Raw genomic sequence first — 12,423 nt, 5'->3', positions numbered from 1 at the left:
ACTTCATACCGTCATTTGTTCAAGACGAAGTCAGCTTTTTCTCAAGCACATGGCTTACAGCTTTTACAAAGTGTTTTTGAAAAAAAATACTCCCTCAAGAATGACCATTGAATGTAGATGACAAGTTTTATTACTAGAGAGTGTACGAAAGAGACGTAAGAATATGACCATGTGCACAGTTAGGAATTAAGGCTAGGGAGGGTTTTAGGCGCAACTAATACTGGGGGGTTTGGGGAATATGGAATACCCGGCAAGGAAAGCGAGAGGTGCGGGGTCCCTCCCCAGAAACATGTTAAGATAAATATTTCAAAATTGTGAGTTTAACGGCTGTGTGAATAGTTTGATGCTTTGTTTGTGAGTCATCCGTCCCCCTCATATTAGTTACAAAATTTGTCACATTAAAATATTTTTGAAAAAAAAATTTATCCTCCAAAATTTCCCTCTCGCTGCGCCACTGGATATTACCATATATTTAAGGAATTTTTCGTTACCAGTTATTAACGGTAAATAAATTTCACAATAATTCTGATCCTGAATAATCCGTTAAAGAGCTTCTTTCAAGCTGTGTCGTGTAAATATGGTGCAAGTAGTAGGTCATTTTTTTGATTCCCTACCAGAACTCCGCAAGTCAATTATTTAAAGAAATGTTGAGTAAGCAAAGGCGCATTACCTCAACCGAAGTTACACGTTGCTAAGTCTGTTTTGCGTTGCATACTTGGGGAGGTTTGCCGTAATTGAAATGCACGGCACGCCGTTCTTATGCGCTGTACTCAATTAAGGGGCAGACACGGCAAGCACAACCTATATCTGGAAATAGTACCTTGGTTCAGAAGCGGTGCGGAGGCCCGTCAAATACCTACATTCTGTCTTATCCTATTATGCATCGGTATCTGGAAGTGAAGCTGTAAGCCATGTGCTGGAAAAAATAGCTGACTTCGTATTGAGTAGATGACTGTATGAAGTTATTGGTAAACATTCCCAAATGAGTCACATGGTCACGCGATAGAATTGCCGTGAGGAAAAGAGAAAACGCTGATGTTATGCGATTCTCAAATCAAGTTCACGTAAAGATTATCGTGTGGAATGCACCGAATGTATATTATTACTCTGTGTAGTACTCTGCATATATTACCAGGTTATATATATTGCTTTAGGAAGGCGCATCATACCTGCCCAACCGGCAGTATTTTGTCATTTTTGCGTCGTTAAACTTGTTGAAAACGTAAGCTATGGCCTTAAAATTTCAGAGCGAATGGAATAGACTTCAGTTATAATATATCTCATTAAATGAGAGTTGAAATTTTTAAATTTGAGATAATATCAGAGGTTGATTTTTGTTTGTTTGCCCTGAAAGTTTTAAGATGATTGGATTTTATGAAAGCATTTTACCGATTAAGGTAGGTTTACACGGGGTATTTAAGAAGTATTTGACAGTCTCCTCTCCCTTCATGGACTTCTATCTTCAATACATAATAAGCCCTTCTCCCTTACATTTTATCTAAACATACTATTCTCTTCCTTCCTCTCCCTCGTTTACCCAACGTTTTTTTCCTGTAACAGCATTTTCAATATCCCCTGCCCGCTAAGGATTCATTCCATCCATACCTTCTGTCTCCTCCGTATATCATATAAAAGCTACCTTTCCTCACCCACCATGTCCAGTACTTCGTCGCGCCTCCTCTCCGTCCAGTTAACCTTCTCCATTCTTCTCCTCACCTACATTATTAACACATCCAGTCTTCTCTCGTCCTCCTTCCTAAGCGATCACTAAAGCGCTACACTCCCGATCAGACCAAACTGATCTTCGCCTAAAAGTTCGTTTTCCCTCGAATCCATTTGTTTTTTTAATATCCTCAGTATCACAATACCGCTGAATAGAGGGAAATAAAATTCACTTTTCATGTAATACCCGGAATATTTAATACATAATAACGATAACACCGATAATGGTTACATAGAGGAAGCCCTAGTCCGTCCCATAGAAAGTTGATTTACACTGCTACTTTGGACGCACTTTAATCAGTTTTCAAAAATTTCCGCAGTGCGGTAATGAGTGCCATGCAATTTATTAATTATAAATACATACAATATTGTATTTGTTATTCGAATAATAACATGGAAAAGTTATGAATTTGAAAGATCACATCATTGCGAATTCTAAGTGCCCGGCTAGCTCAGTCGGTAGAGCATGAGACTCTTAATCTCAGGGTCATGGGTTTGAGCCCCACGTTGGGCGAAATTTTTTAAATCGGCCTCAGTGGCGGCTGAGTCCTTGCCTGGCAAACAAAAGGTCGCGGGTTCGAAATTCTCCTTGGTAGTTAGCCACTATCCGGGACATGGATCTTCATGATCGCTCGTACTTAATTGTTCAATACCCCAACTGTATAAGGAGTGATTTACTTCTTTGACTTTCTTTCTGCAGAACACTTTCCTTTACTGACTCCCTCAACCTACATATTCATGAGCAAGACTTCGGATATTGATTTTATTCCAATTTAACTCGGCTGTGTTATTGCTTATGTATCATTGCTGCTGTTAGTGTGTTTACATTGAGAGTTTCGGGACTATTCCCGGCTACCTCCACCCCCACCAAATTGGACCGGAATTTTTTTTCCGGTGGCGAGGGTAAAGTCCTCGTCTGTAAAACCAAAGGTCCTGTCTGAGTAGGTAGACCCTATCCAGATCGTGGATGTCCGAGCACATTTATTTAATAAATGTTATAAAACCCCGATGAGAAGACGAAAAAGTTCTGTTTTCGGCGGTGTGGCAATGCATAAAAGAAATTTAGATACATTTGAAATCGTTTCAGGCTTGATTCTGTGGAAGTTCGCTATCTCCATGATGAAAGAACAAATGGTAATTTCCACACTATTTAGCACTCAACGACCGACCATGATTTCAACACTTTACATCATTTTCAAGGAATGAATTTGAAAACCGATTAATCGGCGGCACTGACCTTGAAAATGACACAAAGTGTTGTAACCATGGTCGGTCGTTGAGTGTTAAATTAAATAATGTAGAAGCAGTGCTGTAGTTGGGAAAAAATACAGGCGGCACTCATCAAAATTTGCCAACAGCTGAACATCCGGCCGCGATTGAAATGTCAAACTCCAACTCTTAAGTATGAGTTCCAAGTTGTGCCACGAGATATCTCTGAACAAGTAAATAATTATTTCCGATTTTTCTTTCTAAAATTCATAGGAACATTCAAAGTAGGGCTATTTTTTACAGATTTAAAAATGTAGTTTAACCGGTACGCATATGACGAGTTTGGATTTTAAGGGGTACGCCGTTAGTAAGATGTGGAAGTAACCATTTGTGTTTTTATCATGGAGTTAGATACATTTTATTCACAGCCCTAATTATAGCTAATTCCTCCATGAAGTTTGGATCACTCTGCCCTTTAGCGACGCGAGTGCTGACTTTCGGAAGCACATTTAAATGCGCGATGAGTGACAACTCATTTATAGCCCGTTTGCAGAATCCTATATTTTGGTCACGGAGTAGCATCTACAAAATAAGTTTGTATAACAATGCTGCTCTGTGAATGTAATATTCGTGAGTCAGCTATTCTCAAGGCTCCTCTATCATTCTTGCGCTGAATATTTCCAACCCTCGTTGTGAGTCTGAATTAAATGAGACCTTTCTTCATAGAACACGAAGTTCTTCCCTGCAGGAATACGACCTTCCCATTCGCTATGGATAAATCCACAGAGCGCTTTGGCATGCTTCGTGCAGAGATTTCGCAGCGAATACCAACTTACCGCGAAGAGCCCCTAATATAAACAGACACCGAGGCCGTTTGGGAGTGATTCGTGCAACTGTAGATCCCTTTTGCACACTCGGACGACCGTTTCATTGTCTGCAGGGATAAGGACGTCGATTCTCTCAGCTGGAAGAGAATTTAATCTCTGGCTCAGAATGGCTTGTTTCATGTGCCTCACCCCATCCTACTAAGACCTGAATTCTCTCGCCTCGTGGCACTCCAATCTGCTACCTTCTTGCGCTCAAAACTCGCCGTTCCACGTACACGCATCATGAGTCTAATAAAATATGTTCGTAAATATATGTAATTGAAAAACATGTATATCGTGCGTCATCCTAGCTGGTATATTTGTACCCAATCATAGTCCTAATTTTATTCCTTCTTTCCTAATAGGACCTAAAGGAACTAAGTTTTCTCTTTTTCATTTTTCCATATCGATCATTAAAGGGCTCGTTCCCTAGTTTCAATATGAAATTAAAACTATAACAGAGAAGAGAAATTCAGGGGAAATCTGTGTTTCAATGCTCCTTATAAACGGTAGATATTCAATCATTAATGGGTATCTGTCGCTTATACCGGTCTTAAAAACAAGCGAATGCAATTATACTTCTGGAAGTAGCATCATTTTAGTACCGGAATTAGATACAGGTATTTACATTCATATAACCACAAGTTATGGAATAGAAATAAAAGAGGCTACGTTAGGTACAACAAAAAAAATATCATACATCAGCCATCCTTTAATTTCAATTCGAATAGTTAAAATTTCAAAATAATTTTAACCAATGTTACGGTTCACGCCTTTGGTGAAACTCTTGGTCACTTAACGCCTTTCAGTTGAAGAGGATTCTTAGAATTACACAGTATAAAAATAGAATGCACTGCGTCTTTTACTCACAGCTTTATTTTACTCTCTCTAAAGGCCGCCATACACGGTGAATGATCATGCGAATGATCATGCTGAATGATCACGTGATCATTCACAGGATCATGCAAGCAAAATAGAACGTGCTATAATTTTCACTGAATGATCATGCGCATGAAGGTTCATTCGCGAATTGTTCCGTCATACACGGTGAATGATCATGCTTAATGATCATGCGAATGAAATCATTCGCCGTGTATAGCGGCCTTTATGATGGGGACAACATAAACAACAATAATAAACGAGCCATTCACAAATAACAGATAATTAAAATATTCTCAATAAGGCGAAACCTTAAATAATACAAAATTAAACATTTCTGCATGCATAGCGTTTTTATCACTAACTAAAAAGAATACAAGTAAATTATTCTTCAATCAATTTTTCAATGAACTTTGATGTAAAAGAAATTGTTCTAATGACTCTCTATCATTCTAGTGCCTTTAAATGATTGTAGCGCTGCCATCGGATATTGGTGGCAATTTTTAAAAACTTAACTCCGTATACAATTTTAAATTTTCAATAACAATACAAGTACAGTTAAAATCACTGTAAAAGTGTTGGAATATTGCATTGCCTTCTGATTCTTAGTTAACCTGAAATTCTCAGCTTGATAACTAATCGGGAAATTGGTTAAAATGGAGTTGCGGGGTTTAAAGCGGAAAAAATGGCAAACAACAAAGCAAGTTTTGCGTAAACTCTTCTCGGGATTCCCACCGGGTTAAATTATCCATATAAGCTAACGTTTCCATTTTTACGCTAAAATTTATTTATTAGTTTTATTTTGGCTCCACTTAGCAACCATAAACAAATAAAATGACATTCAGTAGCCCTGAGTATGAGCCCCGAGTCGCAGCTCGAAACGCTGGCTGATATGGATAATTTAATCCGGTGGGATCACGAGAAGTGTTTACCCACATTATTCGCCGGGAAAGCATACAATCATATCTAACAAAACGAGTTTATAATAATCTTACAAAATGAAATTCTTGAGTCCATTCTTCTTTAATTTCTTATCTCTGATGAAATGAATACTGTTAACTGCTTGTTACTTTTAACTAATTCTTCTTAACGTTGGACCCTGGAAGTAGTTGGTTTAATCTTCTGACCAATGCTGTCACTACTGCAAGTAAAATATTGTGTTATGCAGTGCATTTTGCCCCTTGAGAAGTATCATGCGGATATAACCATAGCGAGCTTATAAAAATGTTATTTAATGAAATTCTTTTTTAATTTACTATTTCAGATGAAATGAATAGTTACCTGCTTTTACTTATTCTTCTTATCAGTGGATATTGACAGTTGTTCATGTAATATTCTGGACAATGCTGTCACTACTAAAAGTAAAATGTAGTGCTATGCAGTGCGTTTTGCCCCTTGAGAAGTATCATTAGGATATAACCTTAGCTATTTTTATGAAAACGTTTTAAAATACAATTCTTGGATAGATTCTTCCTTGATTTCTCTTTTTCTGTTGAAATGAATACTATTATCTGCTTGTCAATTTTAACTTATTCTTCCTAACGTTAGAACTTGGCCGTAATTTATAAGATCATATGACCAATGCTATTTCAGCTACAAGTAAAATGTAAAGCTTTGCATTGCGTTTCGTGCCTTGAGAATTATTATCATACCTGTGTGACCTTTCATATCCGCACATCCTGCATCGCACAAATCCCTCCCCTTTCTCCGGCCCATGCGGCAGATGAGCCTCATTCCAGCTGAGTTGTCTCCAATAACTTCTTGTCCTAGGAACGTCGCTAGTGTTACGTAATGTGCGCGGGAATGGGGAACATGGAAGCGCTAGGAATGTGGAGCGAACTTTCAGAATGTCTTATATTTTTTGCAGTCCGGGAGTTAGAGCAGCTTGGGGATGAGTTCGTGGAGCATGAAAGGCTGGATTGTGAGATGAAGGGGAAGTGTGGGGAGGGAGGAGGCAGCCCTTACGGAGAGAAAGGCTAGGGAGGATGGTACGATCGTAGTTGTCACGTCCCTTTTCAGTACTACGTCCAACTCAAAGTACTGGATTACCAGAGGTAAAGTCATAGGTTTTGGGTGTTATTATAACCTCCGTCTCAGCCAAAAGGGATGTTTGATCTAAATTTTATTATTCTTTTTCTTTAATTTTAAAGATAAATAACCACATAGAGCAGCGTTATCATTTTACGGTGGCCAGGTAATCTACATAAATTTGCAAAAATCTTTGGACAACGTATTTTATATACATGGAAAATATATTAGGAAACATATATGTCCATGGAAAATGTAATGGTAAAACATGCATGCCAATGACGTATACTTTTCATGCACGTAACTTAACTATTACGCCGCTATGCAATTGTTAGCATGTAGGAGAGAGGAATGGTGAGCTGCGTCAAACCAACCTTAAGATTGTTGACTAATGATGATGTAACTTATGTGAGTAGCGAATGTGAAATATATGACCTAATATATTTCCCGTGTATCCAATGCATGAACTTCCGTGCGGAGTAACCAGCAGTTTCAGGCTTCACTTCGAAGTTAACATGAGATGAACATTGTAAAGGACATTTTAAAACCAAACTTTTGGGAAAAAATATCACCAGTTTAAGATAAAGTGCCGATCACAGAAGACAAATGTAAAGTAGTTCTCCTTCTTGAACAGGACCATAGGGGGCTGGAAAGACCTACCAACAACAATATTTGAGCCATTCCCGAAATAGTTACGTATTTAAAAAAATCAGTTAAAGAAGTAAGTTTAAAGGGTTGTTATGATGTTTTCAATTGTTTGAAGCGTGTGTTCATGCTACCACCAGGCCAATGGCCTACTTTTAACAATTTAATTATATTATTAACAGACATTGATTTGAGCGTTGAAGTGTAGGTCTTTAATAATTAAATACACAAATTTTTGGCCAACGTTTCGGTATATTTTATAACTTCATCAGGGCTTTTTGCAATGAATATATTTATTTTGTTAACTATAAATTTATTTTACTAACTAATCATACTTATGGCAAACTAATCACGTTATTATCATTGTTAGAAAATTCAAAAATTTGATTTGACATGCGATTTATATAATTGTGGAGTTTTTTGTAGTTGATATGTTACAATATTATGTTCATATTTTTTACATTTAATATTATGCAAGACAATTTTTTAAATCCCTAATGAAGGCGTAAAAACATATGGAACCGTTGGCCAAAAGTTTTCATTTAATTCTTAAAGACTCCAAAACACTAATAAGAGTTAAAAATAGTGGCCAAGATGAAAAAAACTACATGTCAGTATAATAATAGCATTTATATTTATGCTGGTTAATTATAAAATATACTGTAGCAGGATGCAAAGTTTATTGTAAAATGTATTTCTTAGGGTTTTGAACCCCTCTCGTTCGCTAAGGCCTATTCTTTATCGGTTGTTCTTCATCCGATTTTGGGAGCGCAGCAAATCGGCACAGTCGGCATGATGTCAGATTAAAGGGGGCAGAAAGTTGGACGGGGTGGGTTTGAAGATTTCCCCGTCACGCCTTCTGACGTCGACAGTGCAGCTGCCGTCTCCTCGTCTCCACCCTTAATCTTCATGGCATGGCGAGATCCACCCCTGCGCCCACTTCCCCTTCACTTGTTTTTTTGCCACTCCTGTCCTTTCTCCTATTTCGCGCGACGCCTATTCTCGATTTCTTCTTCGCGCTTCGAAAGTTTTGAAGTCGAGACGAAACTAGACCTGTGGGTTGTGGAGGTGGGGATTACAGCGCGACCATGAAATACAATCTACTACTCTCCTTTTTTGCCATCATTTTTCAACATTCATAGCCATATTTTTTTGTAAAGTGTACGTTATTGAAACATTTATAGCATTGATCAATGGAGTTGCTGGGACTACACTTTGGCGGGAGTTACTTAGGGTTGAATACACATATTAAGTAATAATAAATAAGAAATACACGAAAAAGTCATAATTCGTTAATGATCCAAATGAACTTGTAATTTATATTATTATTAAGAATTATTTATCATTTATGATAATTTATAATTCAAATGAATTAGAGGAAAAATAAAATTTAAATATTTAGTTACTGTATTTCCAACAGGGAAGATTACTCTGACACGAAAATTATTGAATTCCTAGCGTTCGGGGAGTAAGGGGCGTTCTATCCCTTTCATGCCCCCCTTAGATTCGGAGAAATCCCCAGGGAGAAAAAATCTGGTTGCTTCTTAACTATATTGGAAACATATTTGATACAGCAGAAACCCACGAAAATCTACCATACCCAAGGCCACTAAATAACTGTAAATACTTTTTCAAAGTAATTTTCAATCATTCGTTCATTCAACCCCCTGAAGAGGATGGCGGACTTAGTCTTCGAATCGTTGGGACCTGTGACCCAAATTTACACCCGCTGGAAAACCCGAGAACTATCCCTGAAGAGCATGCGCCGGGAAAAACTCAAATTCTATGCCTTAATGCAGTCAAAGGCGTCGAACCGCGTCCACGAATCCTCAACTCCTCCCTTCGTCCCCCCCTTACGTACCAACCCCTTGTCCGTTTCCCTTTCTCCACTGGGGTGCGCGATCGCTCCAGATGCAAGTGGAGTTTTTGTCGAGAAGTGACTGGACCCTTGGGTATGAGGAATGGGAAGGGGGAACAGGGAAGACCGCGTCCATTGTCGAAGACCGGTCAAGTGGCACGATATGCAAATCGCGGACCCATAAGGTGTTAACAATGGACTCGGTCGCGACGGAACTGCTGCATCGTAGTTTTTTTTTCGTATTTTCATCGTAAAAATCCGTCCGTTCCTCCAGCCTAACATATATTTCTCCCGCTTGAAAATCTTCAATTCCCCCATCTATCCCTTCTATATTCCCCATATTATCTCCGGAATACCCCCCCTCCATCCTATCACTCTTCCTAGCTCAGGGTGCAATAGAATTTCTCGCCTTCCCCTCCATCTATTTATTCTCTATCCTTCGACAGAACAGATTCTCCCTTCTCACCATTGTGACACTATGATCTCTGCTCGGAAAGGTGAACGTAGTGGAACTGACCGCTTTGAGATTCCTCTACACGTTTTCTCAGTTCTCCTGTCTTCAATTCCCCCAGCCATCTCTTTTACTTTACCTTACATTATCCCCCGAATATATTCCCTACCCGATTACTCTTCCTAGCTCAGGGTGCAATAGAATTTCTCGCCTTCCCTTCGTCTATTCCTCTTCTATCCCTACATACAACCGATGCTTTCCATCTCCCTTCTCAGTATTGTGACACTATGATCTCTGCTCTAAAAGGTGAACTCGGTGGAACTGACCGCTTTGTGATTCCTAGACACGTTTTCTCCGGGCTACGACTTATCCCCCGACCTTTCTCCCATCTTTCCTATTCCGCCTTTTGTCGTCGTATCGTGAATCATAAAAATGTCGGCCAGTATTGAATCCTGATAGGTGTCTCTCTCTCCTGGAACATCCGTCGCGTCGGTTTGATTACGCTAGAGGGAAAAAAATTAGCGAGACTGCAAGTCCAAGTGAACCACTTTGACCGTTACGTGCGATCTCTTTCTTTGCTCCACTTCAACGGAAATCTTTTATTGAACTGTGATCGTTTTATTGGCAACTAATTCATTTCTTGTCGTCTTGCAACCAGGTTGCTGACTTTTCTGTAAAACCTAAACAGTCTTAGTATTTCCTCGCATTTGCAAAGTTATTTTATGTCAGTGTAAATAAAAAATAAACCTGGCAACATAATCTGTGAGGTAATGGTCGAATGGTTACTTTTACCTGAATTCTAAAACTTGGTACAAGTGAAGAAATTGACTATTATTGCATTTATTTCTGTGTTAATCTTGTGGAAAAGTTTGCAGAATATTTTTTCAGTACTATTGACGCTCCATTATTTTGAAACTACTAAGTAAATGATGTTTCTAACCATATTTTGCCCTCGGTATTGTATTTAATTAGAATTTTGATAAGTTTAACTTTACGGCATGAGTGCCGGTAAAATTAAAGTAACTGCCATAGGAAAAGTTCAATTCGAATCTAGGCCCCGAAAAAAATAAGTTAATTACATGAGCGTTAAAGATTTTGAACGGCGTAGTGTCCCGGAATGCCACGGTTCGATTCCCGGATATGATAAATATTTTCCCATGGCGTGTATACGGAGTTTTACATCACCTTATTCCGTATTTATTACAGATGGGCGTTAAGAACTATACAGACGTTAATATTGTGTAAAAATATGAATTTTTTCAGCCTAGGAAATTGTGCAGATGGTCTTGAAGATTGGAGAATTTTACGTGATATTTGAGTGGCCGGCTCATATTTTTAAGCTGACTAATTATAGTCTGATTGTAATTACATAAAGAATTAAATGCCAAAATAGTTGTATTTGATGATATTCAACGGTTTCCTCCAATTTATTTTAACTGAAGTTAATAGTTTGGTTATTAAAAGGAGTAACTTGGGATGAAGTTTGAAACTTAACGGCATTCGCGGAACTAGCGTGGAACAAGTTTCTCTCACTTTTGTTCGATAGTCATAAAATTAAATTAAAATCTTCCATTTAATTAAGTTGTCTCAATTTAATTAAAGTCCTGAGAAGCGTGGCATGATATCCAAGAAAATTTGGCGTGTTCGCTTATTAAAAAAAATGTAATTTAGTTAGCACAGTCCAAAACTTTCCTGTGAAATAGATTTATCATGAACATAACACATACTAAAGAAATAATGCGAGGAGACTATAGATAAGATTCTTTATTCTTAGGGCATCGTCTCTGAGATTTAATAAAGAAATATTAAAAAAAATAATTTCAGGGGCCATATTTAATTGAACTACTCATTGTAATGAGTGAGATAATATTTTACGAAAATTAATTAAAAATGGAAGATGGAATTTTTAACTCATTTCTCGTCTTGAGATGAAACGTTTTTTTATCAGCGGAAGTCTTGGGGTGGGGCATTCTTTCTATCTACACCTCTCACTTCAAGCAGCTGACAAAGAGAACAATCTTTAATGTAGATGCGATGAGGGCTAGTTTTCATGGCCGACTACTGTCTAATAGAAGACTATAAAGGAGATAAAGAACGATTAATTTTCGCCGCATTAAGTTTAGATATTGAATTGGGCGTTCTTATAGAAAACTATGCCTTTCAATACGAAAAGTTCAAGGTCAAAATGATGAATGTATTTACAAAAAAAGTTATAGGCAAATCAGTTCAATAGAAAATTTTTCACTTCAAACTTTATAGGTGATATATCAAGGCATTGACAAGAAATTGGAAAGACACAAAAAAATATTCGTTCAATCGAACGACGGAAAGAGATAACATTAAAAGGTAATGTGGACAAAAGAGGTAAAAAATAAAATTTCATTGAAAATTCATTAGCATCGAAGTTATTTCTTATTGCTTGTATTGAATTTTAAGACATGAGTTTTATATTGGATGGTTTGCGTAACATGAATGTCACGTTTGTGTGTAAACTTTTCTCGGGATTGCCACCGGGTTAATGTTTTAATATCGGCCAACGTTTCAAGTACCGTCTCGGCACTCATCTTCAGGGCTGAATGTCACGTTTGTTTGAAAATTGCAAAAATGTAACTACTTAGAAAATTTTTTACAACCATGGAAAGTGCTTTTAGAACAAAAATCAGCTTGGTATGTAGTAATACGAATGGCGAAGAAGTTCTAATGCCTCTAATAATGCATACCAAAGGTGTTTTATATTGAATGTTGCCCAGAGGACGTTTATAATT

General features: G+C 37.8%; 1 non-coding gene across 1 annotated transcript; it reads left to right on the top strand.

Annotated features, from left to right (window-relative positions):
* Positions 1-2,163: 2,163 nt before the first annotated feature.
* On the top strand, positions 2,164-2,236 carry Trnak-cuu. Its single transcript has one exon. It is a non-coding gene; the product is annotated as a tRNA-Lys (tRNA).
* Positions 2,237-12,423: the final 10,187 nt, after the last annotated feature.

This window comes from Ischnura elegans, chromosome 11 (assembly GCF_921293095.1).
Source record: "Ischnura elegans chromosome 11, ioIscEleg1.1, whole genome shotgun sequence".
Lineage (NCBI taxonomy): Eukaryota > Metazoa > Arthropoda > Insecta > Odonata > Coenagrionidae > Ischnura > Ischnura elegans.
The sequence above is the reverse complement of the archived record's forward strand: the minus strand, read 5'-3'. Positions and strand labels throughout refer to the sequence as shown.